This window comes from Marmota flaviventris, chromosome 4 (assembly GCF_047511675.1).
Source record: "Marmota flaviventris isolate mMarFla1 chromosome 4, mMarFla1.hap1, whole genome shotgun sequence".
Lineage (NCBI taxonomy): Eukaryota > Metazoa > Chordata > Mammalia > Rodentia > Sciuridae > Marmota > Marmota flaviventris.
Genome location: NC_092501.1, coordinates 54776123 through 54789507, shown reverse-complemented (window position 1 = coordinate 54789507; position 13385 = coordinate 54776123). Strand labels below are relative to the sequence as shown.

Sequence of the window (13385 nt, the reverse complement as noted above, 5' to 3'; positions counted from 1 at the left end):
GTTGTGCTGCAATTGTGTACAAAGAACCAAAATGAATTTTGCTATAATATATACCTAATTAAAAATAACTAATTAATTAATTTTTTTTAAAAAAAGCTCTGACATGGCTGCAGATGAGCTCAGTGGTAGAACACTTGCCTAGCACATATGAGGTCTTGGTCTCTGAAAGTGAGAGGGAGAGAAAAGAAAAAGAAAAGTTCTGACATATTCCTGGGAATTTAGAAGGCAAAACACATGAAAAGGACTCTGAATATATCCTAAAATTATGTACATAAAGACCTGAGATAACCTACACTTTAACATCTGGCTGACCTAAAGATTTGGTACAAGCAGAAAGTGAAAGCTAAGGCAAAGTTGTCACCTCTGACTGAGTATTGAAGGTGTGACCCAAAACACACACACTGAGCCCTTCAGCAAACACTGGGAGACATATTGGTTCTTGGAATTTAACAAAATATCTGTCTAATTATTAGCTAATGCCAAGCTAACAAACTAGAGACTTCAGACACTCAAACTAGAGACATTCACCAAAGAACACAGACTTCAGAGAAAGTCACTAGATAAATGACAATAACAACAAATAATGGGAAAGGGAGAATCTGATATCTAGAGATGCAACATTATGTATATTTTCATTATGTATATTTCAACAATGAATAATGAAACATGCAAAGCAATGAGAAAATATGACATGTAAAGGGAAAAAAGCAATCAATAGAAATTGTCCCTCTAGGAGCCCAAATGTTGGAATTATTAGACAAAAACATGAAATCTACTATTTTAAATATGTTCCAAGAAACAGAAGGAAATTATATGTCTGAAGAACTAAAAAAAAAAAGTATGAGAAAAGAAAATTATGAGAATCAGGCCTAACCAAGTAGAGAATATCAATAAAAAGAGATATTATTATTATTAAAAGAACCAAGTAGAAATTTTAGAAAGTGAAAAGTATAGTAACTGAAATGGAAAATTAACCAGAAGGGCACAACAGAAGATTTAAGCAGACAAAAGAAAAAGCTAGTGAATATGAATATACATCAATTGAGATTATCCAGTCTGAGAAACGAGGAGGAGGTGGAGGAGGAGGAGGAGGAGGAGGAGGAGGAGAAGGAATAGAGCCTGAGATCTGAGGCAACATCAAGTACCCCATAATATGTACAATGAGAGTCCCAGAAGACTGGAGAGAAAGTGGCAGAGAAAGTACTTGAAGAAATAATGGCCAAAAGCTTCCCAAATTTGATGTAAAATAATAATCTCCACAGCCAAGAGGCATATCCCAAGTAGCATAAACTCAAAGCAATCTAGACACATCATGATCAAACTGTAAATAACAATGAAAATGACAAAAAAAAGAGTGACATGAAAACAGCAAGAGAGGGCTGGGTTTGTGGCTCAATGGTAGAGCATTTGCCTCACACATGTGAGGTACTGGGTTTGATCCTCAGCACCACATAAAAATAAATAAATAAAGATTAAAAAAAAAAAAGCAAGAGAGAAATGATTCGTCATGGAAGACTGATCCATAAAAAGATTAAAAACTGATTTCTCTTAATGCCAGAATAGAGTAAAATGATATATGATGAGAAAGAATATAGACTGAAAAACAAGCAAAGGAACAAAAGATTGTCAACCAAGGAATCATATCCAGCAAAAACTTTTTGAGGGGAAGAAGCGGGATACCAGGGATTGAACTCAGGGGCACTCAACCACTGAGCCACATTCCCCAGCCCTATTTTGTATTTTCTTTAGAGACAGGGTCTCACTGATTGCTTAGTGCCTCGCTTTTGCTGAGGCTGGCTTTGAACTTGTGATGCTCCTGCCTCAGGCTCCAAACTGCAGGGATTACAGGTAAGCGCCACTGTGCCAGGAATCTCCAGAAAAACTTTTAAAGCAAAGGATAAATTAAGAGTTTCCTAGGGCCAGACGTGGTGGCGCATGCCTATAATCCCAGCAACTCTAGAGGCTGACAGGAGATCAGCTGTTCAAAACCAGCCTTAGCAAAAACAAGGTGCTAAGCAACTCAGAGAGACCCTGTCTTTAAATAAAACACAAAATAGGGCTAGGCATGTGGCTCAGTAGTAGTCAAATACCCCTGAGTTCAATCCCTGGTACCAAAAAAGAAAAAAAGAAAAGAAAGAACGAAAAGGAAGTAGGAGCTAAGGAGGTAGTTCAGTAATAATGTTACCAAACCAAGCCTATTTGCCAGCTGCACAGTATGCCAATCACTGAGTTTTGCAAAAGAGAAAGAATTCATAAAGCAGCTGAATATGGAAAGGGAGACTCAAGACTCAAACCCACCTCTCTGAAGATGGGATTTAGACATATTTATGAAATAAAGAAACAGGCTGATTTAAGGTATAGGTAAAGATGATTGGAGGTGAAGTAATCAGTGATCTGCACATTTGTAAGGAAACTTCATGGCTTTTCACAGGATCACATGTCCAGAAAATGACAGCTTTAACATGATCTGTGGATGAAGCTTTTGGCCATCTGACATCAAAAGCTCACCTACTAAACACCTGCACAGGCCCAAGTGAAGAGTCAGTGGTTTCAACAAAAGTGGCCTTCAAGTCCTAGAAAAGTAACCTTGGCAACCATTAGCATTATGATCCACATATCAGAGGTGTTTTATCTATAGCAAAGATAATGGAAGATTAACAAAATATTGCTCAGCTGTGTGACCTTCAAAATTAGGGGGTTTTGTTGTTGTTGTTTGTTTGTTTGTTTTTTTGGTACTGGAGATTGAACCCAAGGGAACTTTACCACTGAGCCACAACCTTAGCCATTTTTATTTTTGAGATAGGGTCTCACTAAGTTGCTTAGGGCCTCAAACTCGTGATCCTCCTGCCTCAGCCTCCCAAGTCCCTGGGATTACAGGCCTGTGTCACTATGCCTGGCCCAAATTAGTAATTTTTAAGATCAACTAAACACAAATAGCTAAAAGCAAGTGAAGATACAGGGTTCATTTAGAAGTTGTCCCTTGCTTTCAGTATGGTACCTGCTAACATGAACAAGTTCCTGAGTTTGATCTGCAGCACAACCAAAAATGAACGAATTAAAGAAATTGAAAAATAGAACAATTAACCATAAAGACATAAGATATATAGAAGTGAGTTGTATGGCACAAGCCTATAACCCTAGTTATTTGGGAGGCTTAGACAGGAGGATGGTACACTTGAGGTCAGCCTGGGCAACATAAGAATACCCCATCTCAAAAAACAAATCAAAAAGATATATAGAAAAGAAATATTACAAAGGTAGATATAAACCCTGTCATACAAGTGATTAATGGATCAACTCTCCAATTAAAGGGCAGAGATCAGCAGAATGGTTTTGGGGGGGGTGGGGCAGGGGGGATTGAACTCAAGTCTTCCTGCAGGCTAAGCAAGCAGTCTACCACTAAGCTATATCCCCAGTGAAGCAGAATAGATTTTTTTAAATGATCTAACCAGCCAGGTGTGGTGGCACTTACCAGTAAAACCAGTGACTCAGGAGGCTGATGCAGGAGAATGGCAAGTTCAAGGTCAGTCTGGGTAACTTAAATGGGCTGGAGATTTACTGTAAAACAAAACAAAACAAAACAAAATATAGAAAAAAAAATAACCAAATTCTTTCTCTAAGAAACTTTAGATTCAAAAGCACAAATAGGTTGAAAACAAAACTTGCAAGGAATAATCAAAGAAAGCCAGGCCCACTCTGCCATCTTCTGCCCAGAAATTCCTGACCCTGTGACTCTCCCTAAGGTTCTCCATAGGCTCTGGAGTTGGATTCTGTATCACTGAGCTACGATTCCAGAGTCCTCTGTGCCAAAGAGTTAAGAAAATGAATACATTCTTGGGCATTTCATTTCCAAACCCTTCAAGTTGGAACAAGAAGCAGAGCCTTGGGTGACAGAAGAATTTCCAAACTGAAACCTCCCAGATATTTGGAAAGTAGATGATCTGATTGAGATCAGCAAGGAAAACCAAGACAAACATTTGTGGCAAGTTGTAGTCACCAACAAAAACACCACATCAACCATCAACCGAGGAGGGTTGAATCAGGAAAAACATTTCTTTGGACATTAAACCATATTTTAATCTGGCTATAAATAATAGAAACCATACAGAGGGGCTGGGGATATAGCTCAGGTAGTAGAGTGCTGCCTTGCATGCACAAAGCCCTGGGTTCAATCCCCAGCATCACATTAAAAAAAATAATAATAATAATAATAATAAAACAGAAACGATGCAGAAGTGAGCCTAAGGAGTTTAATGTATGGCAGAATGTGCTTCTTGCTAATAAGCCTGATGAGGTACAAACTGAAGAGAACGCTAGCAACTGTAATGGGACTAGGAAATCTCTCAGACATCTTCAACATCAGTCTGCATTAAAAGACTCATACTAGAGCCAGGGGTGGTAGCTCACACCTGTGATTCTAACTACTCCAGAGTCTGAGGCAGGAGGATCTCAATTGTAGGCCAACCTGGGCAACTCAGCAAGACTATATCTTAAGATAAAATTAAAAAGTGCTTGGGCTGGAGATGTGGCTCAAGTGGTAGCGCACTCGCCTGGCAAGCGTGCGGCCTGGGTTCGATCCTCAGCACCACATACAAACAAAGATGTTGTGTCTGCTGAAAACTAAAAAATAAATATGAAAAAAAAAAAAAAACCTCTCTCTCTCTTTTTCCAAAAAAAAAGTGCTGGGGAAGTAACTCTAGTAGAATGCCTGCCTAGCATGCACAAGCCATAGGTTCAAACCCCAGTGTGTGTGTGTGCGTGTGTGTATGTGTGTATATGTGTGTTTTCTCATACTGAGGGAGTGGAGGAGCCAGAGTGGCTTTACTAATATCAGACAAAATAGATGTCAATATAAAAGTTGTGAATAGAAACAAAGAAGAACATTTTATAATAATACAGGGATTAACTGAAGATAGGATAATTATAAACATATATGCACTTGACAAAGCCCCAAAATACATGAAGCAAAACTCATCAAATTGAAGGAAGAAATAGACAATTCAACAATGACAGTTGGAGATTTCTAGGCCCACTTTCAATAGCGGATAAAACTACACAGATCAATAAGAAAAAAGAAGACTTCAGTAATACTTTATAGTATTAGGCCCTCTAGGCCTAAAAGATATTTGTAGAGACACGTGGGACGTAATATACTTTGTGGTAGAACATGTACGTAGCATGTACCTGGGTTCAATTCCCACCACCAAAAAAAAAAAAAAAAAAAAACAAAGAAAATAACATTTGTAGAATGCTCCACAACAGTAGATAGTATGGTTTGGATGTGAGGTATCCCTCAAAAGCTCATATGTAATGCAAAAGGTTCAGAGGAGAAGTTATTGGGTTGTGAAAGTCTTAATCCAATCAGTGAATTAATCCCCTGATAGGGATTAACTGAGTGGTAACTGAAGTGGTAGGGTGTGGCTGGAAGAGGTGGGAATTGGGGTATGGCTTTGGGATATATATATATATATATATATATATATATATCTGGCAAATAGAGACCTCTCCTCCTCCCCTTCTTCTTCTTTTAGTTGTAGACGGACACGATATCTTTATTTATTTATTTTTATGTGGTGCTGAAGATCCAACCCAGTGCCTCACACATGCAAGGTAGGTGCTCTACCACTGAGCTACAGCCACAGCCCTCCTCTCTCTGTAGTGGCAACCCCTTTCTCCACAGAAAAGTCTTAACTGGGCTTCTCCAGAAATCTTCACCATGGCTGATTTTAGGACTGTCAGCAAAAGAGTCTCTACAAAAGAGTTCAATGTAGATAAACTTCCTATTTTCATGTTGCCCTGTTTTACTTGGCCACTGGCCAGGAAGAAATCAGCACCCCAGGTGTTGGAAACCCCCTTACTAGTTTTTCACAAACATGTATCCAGTTTAGTAGTTTGAAGAAATGTGTAAACAAGGCCTCTGGCCTTGAGCCAAGGCTTCACCGATTGGGCTTCTTGGTAACAGCTGGCAGGGGGAGGAAAGAAAGAGAAGAAGCTCTCCCCTTCTCAGGCACTGTCCTTGGAGGGTTAACTTCCCCAGAACAGTGGAAAAAAAAAAAAAAAAAAAAAAAAAACTGCTTTTATGTGAACTTCTGCAGACTGTGAACTTCTAAGCCCCTCCCCTTACATTCTGGGTATAAAATTCTGAAATTGCCTTAACTCGGGGTTCAGGGGTTTGATTGATTACAGCAAAAGCTGTGCCCTCTGAACCTGGCTGCAGCCAAATAAAACTGTTTCCTGCTGTCTTCAGTGTCTTGCCTCATCTGTCCCCACAACATCTCTGCTTTTTGATGATGTGAACTGCTTCCTTCTGCCACACTCTCCTGCCATGATGTTTAGCCTCACCTTGAACCCTGAGGAACCGAATAGAACCAGCCTTATATGGAATCAGATATCTGAAACTGTAAGCCCTCTAATAAACTTTTCCTCCTCTCTACAGTTGTGCTGCTCAGGCCATTTAGTCACAGCAGCAAAAAAAAAAGCTGACCAAAACAGTAGACAACACATTCTCCTCAAGTGCACATGGAACATTCTCCAATAGACCAATATTAGTTCATTAGATGTCACATATGTAACATAAATGATGAAAGATGTTAACAACAGAGGAAACTGAGTAAAAATGTATATAGGAATTTTCTGCACATTTTTTGAGGACAGTTTTTGGTAAATCGATTACTATTGTGATTTTCTTTTCTTCTTATTTTGGTCCTGGGATTGAACCCAAGGGTGCTTTACATCCCTACCTCTTTTTTAAATTTTGAGACAGGGTCTTGCTAAATTGCCCAGGCTGCTCTGGAACTTGTGATTTTCTTGTTTCAGACTTCCAGAATTGCTGGGATTAAAAGCATGCGTCACCACTATTGTAAAATTTCTAAAATTATTGCTATTATTTTTTAAATACTTTTCTTAGTTGTAGATGGACATAATATCTTTATTTCATTTATTTGTATGTGGTGCTGAGGATCAAACTCAGTGCCTCACACATGCTAGGCAAGAGCTCTACCACTGAGTCACAGCCACAGCCCCTCAAAATTATTTTTTTTAATGAACTAAAGAGACAGACTCAGTGGCACACGCCTGTAATCCCAGCAATTTGGGAGGCTGAGGCAAGAGGATGGCAAGTTCAAGGCCAGCCTCAGCAACTTAGAAAAACCCTAGCTCAAAATAAAAAATAAAAAGGGATAGGCCAGTGTAGTGGCACACATCTGTAATCCCAGCAGTTTAGGAGGCTGAGACAGGAGAATCACAGGTTCAAAGCCAGCCTCAGCAACAGCGAGGGTCTAAGCAACTCGGTGAGACCCTGACTCTAAATAAAATACAAGATGGGGCTGAGGAATGTGGCTCAGTGATTGAGTGCCCTGAGTTCAATCCCTAGTACCAAAAAAAAAAAAAAAGAGAGAGAACCAAATTTATTAACAGTGCCATAACAACTACAAGTAACAGCATAGGACTAGGGTTATTAATATTTTAACTTCTATTCACTACCTTGTATAATAACCTAACAACCCATTTTAGAAATTAAGAAACTGAGGTTCAAAAAAGTTAACTGCTACAGAATCAACTAACTGGGAGCTGGTATGTAAATGCCAGAACTAGGATTGGGACCTAGGCCAGTCTCCTTGATGATGAGGGCAATTCTAAATTTTATTTATTTATTTTTTCATAAACTTAGAACATTTTCTCCAATTATTCACAATTATTCTTTAGTTTCTTGGTCCACAAAATAATAACTTTTCTAGACTAGACTTGGAAATGAATCACTTTAAAATGCCTCTGCTACCAGTGTGACCATCACTGTTTGAGACTGACAGGCATAGGTACATATATAATGAAAACTGCATTTTTATATTAAGCTTTAAACTATGGTAGGAGAATCTATTATCTATGCTATATTTTCTAAGTCATTAATGTGCTTATGACATATTAAAAGCAGTACCAAAATTTGATTTATAGTCTTTAACTGTCTTCTGTGTTTGTTTTCCTTGGCATTCACAGTAATCCAGGGGATTAGAAAGAATGTTGGATACTTTTAATTATTTTCAAACATTAGAGAAAGAATGTGTTAGGTTCTTTCTTCCTTTTGAGTTTCTACTTGTTTACTTAATATCATAATTATTAAAATTGAATGAGGCCTTTTGGTTTCCATAGTCCCACAATGAACACATAGGTGACTCAGAGAAATAAAAAGTCTCAGGAAGAAAAAATGTAATTAATCCTTATCTTGAGACACAATGTTAAATCATGCCAAAGGAGATCAGTGCTTTCCAAAGACAGTAGGTACAGCCAGGCCTAGGGACACATGCCTATGATTCCATAGCAAGTTCGAGGCCAGCCTCTGCAACTTATGGGGGCCCTAAGTAACTTAGCGAGGCCCCATCTCAAAACAAAAAATTTTAAAAAGGGAGATCCAAGATGGCAGAATAGAGAGGGTCGAGTTTCTGGCTGCTCCGGGGCATAAAACTTAGAAAACAGGCAGCTTCTCCACAAAGTAAGTGAACATAAAAAAGAGAGAAGGGAGTTTACTGGAAACTAAAACTGGACATTCAAAGCAGATTGGGGACATAGGAGGTTGTACATAATAAAATAAGGAAGAAATCCCCAGTGGCACAGAGAAGGCCACAGAAGGGCAGAAGCTCTAGCCAGAGAGGTCCCTCTGTGAGCATAGTAGAAGATAAGGGAATTAAAGGAACCTGCACTTTTGGAAGGTGCTAGGAGCCATTAGCCAAGTAGGTATGACAATTTCCTTGCCAGCGTACCCCATGTTGCTTAGTGGAAGGACTCGTGGAAATAGGACATTTTGCAGTGACATTGCATTAGGTGACCTTGCTCAAGGACCAGGGCGGATCCGGGTTTAGGGTGTTCCCGGTTTAGGGCTTCCCTGTTTAGGACATTCCAGGTTTAAGGTTATTCCTGCTGGGAATAGGGCGTATCCTGCTGCCTGAGTTCCCCTTGAGTTCTCACGGGATTCAGACAGTATTTTTTGGGAGACAGAAGCCGAGTGGGGGTGGATTTGGGCAGAGAACGTGGATTTCCCCAGAACGTGATTGTAGATGGCTGGTGTGAGTTCAGGAATAAAGAGTTGCTGTTTGAATCTACAAGCTGTGTGGTGGCTCGTGATTTTGTGCCCAGCCAGACTGCGGCAGGAAGGCCTGAGTCTGGGTACTGAGCATTTAGAGACCAAGGACATTGCCCAACAAACCTGAAGAACTTCCTGCAGGACATCCGAGTGTGGGAAAAGAAGCCACTATCTCTCCAGGCAGCATATGGAGGACAAATGAAGGAACTATTTGCAGGAGCAGCACTGGGGCCCTCAACTGAGGAAGCCAATTGATTCCTGGAAAACCTGACTTTGGCCCAAAATAAAAGCCCAGTAAACACATGCTGTATGACATAGAGTGTACTTAAGTGACAAGAAGAAAATCAAACATGTAGAGATGTTTACACAAGGTACAACTGGTCGAGGAAACCCATTCAGCTCTACCCCGCCCCCTTGAACCCGACTGCTTGCAAGACTGGCTGGGAGAGACCCATCTGGCCAGGAACTCACATCTGGCCAGCAACTCAGAAGGGCCAGGGCCAGAGAAATTGGAGACTGAACCCAAGACCAAGAAACGTGGGGTCTGCAGGTGACATAGGGGACTAAGAATGGGCTCCACCCACCACACAAGTGGAACCCAGGGAAGCCCTAGGGTAAAGTTCTCCAGCATGGACAAGCAAGTACTGGGAGCTGGAGGTGTGCTGATTTTAAAACTCCAGACCGAATGGCATTCAGCAAAGAGCCTGGAGCCAACCTAAAGCTAAACCTTGTCTCTAGGAATTCCGCCTGCAGGATCACCTCTCTGACTCCAGCAATCCAGAGGGTGGAGCATCACACTCCAGAAGACCCCACCTGAAACTTCTGAGAAGAGAAGCTGAGAATATTTTGAACTTCAATAAAATTTTTTTTTTTTTAATTTTCATCAAGGGCTGGGGAGGTGGCTCAAGCAGTAGCACGCTTGCCTAGCATGTGTGCGCCCCAGGTTCGATCCTCAGCACCACATACAAACAAAGATGTGTGTCCGCCGAAAAAAACTAAAAAATAAATATTAAAAAATTCTCTAAAAAATAAATAAATAAATAAATTTTCATCAAGATTTTTTTTCACTGTTTAATTGTGACCTTAATTGGTACGTGAACATTGTATATAGTTTCCTTTTTTTTTTTTTCTCATCTCTAGCATTTTTGAAGCCAATTACTTTACATGGACTATTTTTTTGTGAACTAGGATATTTGATTAGTATATTTTAGTTTTGTTTTATAGTCTTTTATTTTAAATTCCTTTTATTTAAATTTTTGCTTTATGTATATTTTTTTCTCCTGTTTTTCTCGATTCTCTTTTCTTCTAATAGCCAATCCCTATCATTCTTTCACTCTTCTGTAATCTTTTACTTCTGTCTTCTACACCTCCTCCCTCATAATCATCACATCCTATATCACTTCTGTTCTCTCCCCATCCACCATTTGAAAATGTTAACCCTTTTGCAAACATGCTATTTTTTTATAGGCATAACTGATCATATCATTTCTGTTTATTGTGATAATTAACACTGTGGACATCATAGTAGGAACTATTTGGCTTAGTACTATAAATTGTATGCATTAGTTGTTGTTATTATTTGTCTCCCCTTAAACAATGTGGAACTGGAAAGCTTTAGGGACACTGTAAGTTCATAGGGTAGAAAAATCTGCTGCTTCAGATCCATACTGTTTGATGGGTAGACACAAAACAACATGAAAAAGCAAGGGAACAAATTACCCCAAGCAAACCAAGATACTCCAATAACAGAATAGATACCACAGTGGAAGAAATGCCAGAGAAGGAGTTTAAAATGTACATAGTTAAATTGATCTGCAAAGTAAAGGATGGTGTAAGAAATCAAATACAGGTAGTAAAAAATCACTTCAATAAAGAGAGACTCTGGGGAAAAAAACAAACAGAATCCTTGAAGGAAACAATAATAGAAAGCATCATCAAGAGACTAGACTACTTGCAAGACAGCACCTCAGGCAATGAACACAAAATATATAATTTTGAAAATACAGTTGACCATGGAGAGAAAATGTTAAGAAATCATGAACAGAACTTCCAAGAATTATGGGATAACATGAAAAGACCAAATTTAAGATTTATTGGGATAGATAAGGGCACAGAGATACAAATCAAAGAAATGCACAATCTTTTCAAGGAAATAATATCAGAAAATTTGCCAAAGCTAAAGAATGAAATGGAACCCCTTCTTGGACTATTCCCAAAAGACCTAAAAAAAGCATACTACAGGGATACAGCTACATCAATATTCATAGCAGCACAATTCACAATAGCTAGACGGTGGAACCAACCTAGATGCCCTTCAATAGATGAATGGATAAAAAATAATGTGGCATTTATACACAATGGAATATTACTCAGCACTAAAAAATAATAAAATCATGGCATTTGCAGGGAAATGGATGGCATTAGAGCTGATTATGCTAAGTGAAGTTAGCCAATCCCTAAAAAACAAATGCCGAATGTCTTTTTTGATATAAGGGGGGTGACTCAAAACAGAGCAGGGAGGAAGAGCATGAGAAGAAGAAGATTACCATTAAACAGGGACGAGAGGTGGGAGGGAATGGGAGGGAGAAGGGGAATTGCATGGAAGATGGAAGGAGACCCTCAGGGTTATACAAAATTACATATAAGAGGATGTGAGGGGGAAGGGAAAAAAAGAGAGAGAGAGAAATGAGTTACAGTAGATGGGGTAGAGAGAGATGATGGGAGGGGAAGGGAGGGGAGGGGGGTTAGGAAGGAGATAGGAAGGGCAGCAGAATACAACAGACACTAGTATAGCAGTATAAATGTGGCTGTATAACCAATGTGATCCTGCAATCTGTACACGTGGGAAAAATAAGAATTCATGCCCCATTTGAATCAAATGTATGATATATGATATGTCAAGATCATTGTAATGTTTGAGCAACTTAAAAAAGAAAGAAAGAAATAAATAAATAAAAAGAATAAAATGGAAAATAAAATCTAAGAAGCTTATAGGACCCCATATCAAGGCACACTATAATAAAAATGCCTAGCATATAGAATAAGAATAAAAATTTAAAGTCTGCGAGAGAAAAATATCAGATTACACATAGGGGGAAACCAATTCGGATCTCAGCTGATTTTTCAACCCAGATCCTCAAAGCTAGGAGGTCCTGGAATAACATATACCAAGTTCTGAAAGAAAATGGACACCAATCAAGAATCCTATATCCAGAAAAATTAAGCTTCAGATTTGAAGATGAAATAAAAACCTTCTATGATAAACAAAAATTAAAAGAATTCACAACCAGAAAGCCTGGACTTCCAGAATATTCAACAAAATATTCCACGAAGATGAAATGAAAAAAAAAAAAAAGTGAAAACCAGTGAATGGAGAAATTACACTAAAGGAATAGTCAATCAAAGGAGAAACAATTCACATTAAAAACTAGAAATAAACCAAAATGACCCAGAATACAAATCATATCTCAATAATAACTTTGAACATTAATAGCCTAAACTCATCAAAAGACAGAGACTGGCAGATTAGATTAAAAAACAAGAGCCAACAATATACTGTTTCCAAGAAACTTGCCTCATAGGCAAAGACATCCACAGACTGAAAGTGAAAGGATGGGAAAAAACGTATCACTCGCACGGATCGTGTAAACAAGCAGGGGTTTCTATCCTCTAAAATAGACCAAGTTATGTAAGCTATATGATTGCAATTATACAATGTAATGCTAACTTAATACATTTTTAGCATCTGTAGAGTTGTTTTAATAGCTTCCTTTCCATTGATATTTTTTCTTGATTAGACTTGTTAGATTTTTATCAACTTCTAGCTGTATTATTTCTTTTCTATTTTACATATTTCTGTTCCTACTCTTTTTACCTTCCTACTACCTAATCTGAAAACAACTTGTTAATCTAGCTTCTTTTTGATACAAATACTTTAAGTTATGAGTGTGTATGAGTACTATTTGTTCCAGAAATTGATATTTTAAGCTTTTATTATCACTTAGTTCAAAGCACTTTTTTTTTTTAAAGAGAGAGAGAGAAGAGAGAATTTTTTTTTAATATTTATTTTTCAGTTTTTGGCGGACACAACATCGTTATTTGTATGTGGTGCTGAGGATCGAACCCGGGCCGCATGCATGCCAGGGGAGCGCGCTACCGCTTGAGCCACATCCCCAGCCCCTCAAAGCACTTTTTATTTACTTTTCTTGGGCTTTCTTCTTTATGAGATATTTATAAGTGTGATATTTAATTTTGAAGTAGTTGAGATGTGAAGCTGGAGTTCTATATATCTTAAAGTGATTGATTTCTAATA

General features: G+C 38.6%; 1 protein-coding gene across 1 annotated transcript in view; it reads right to left on the bottom strand.

Annotated features, from left to right (window-relative positions):
- The window catches only part of Pbld (phenazine biosynthesis like protein domain containing), a 55385-nt gene that overhangs the window by 35740 nt on the left and 6260 nt on the right, over positions 1-13385 (bottom strand). The window contains exon 2 of the mRNA XM_071611227.1: positions 3473-3558. The gene's annotated coding sequence lies outside the window, so the exon portion shown is untranslated. The remainder of the gene's footprint in view (positions 1-3472; positions 3559-13385) is intronic.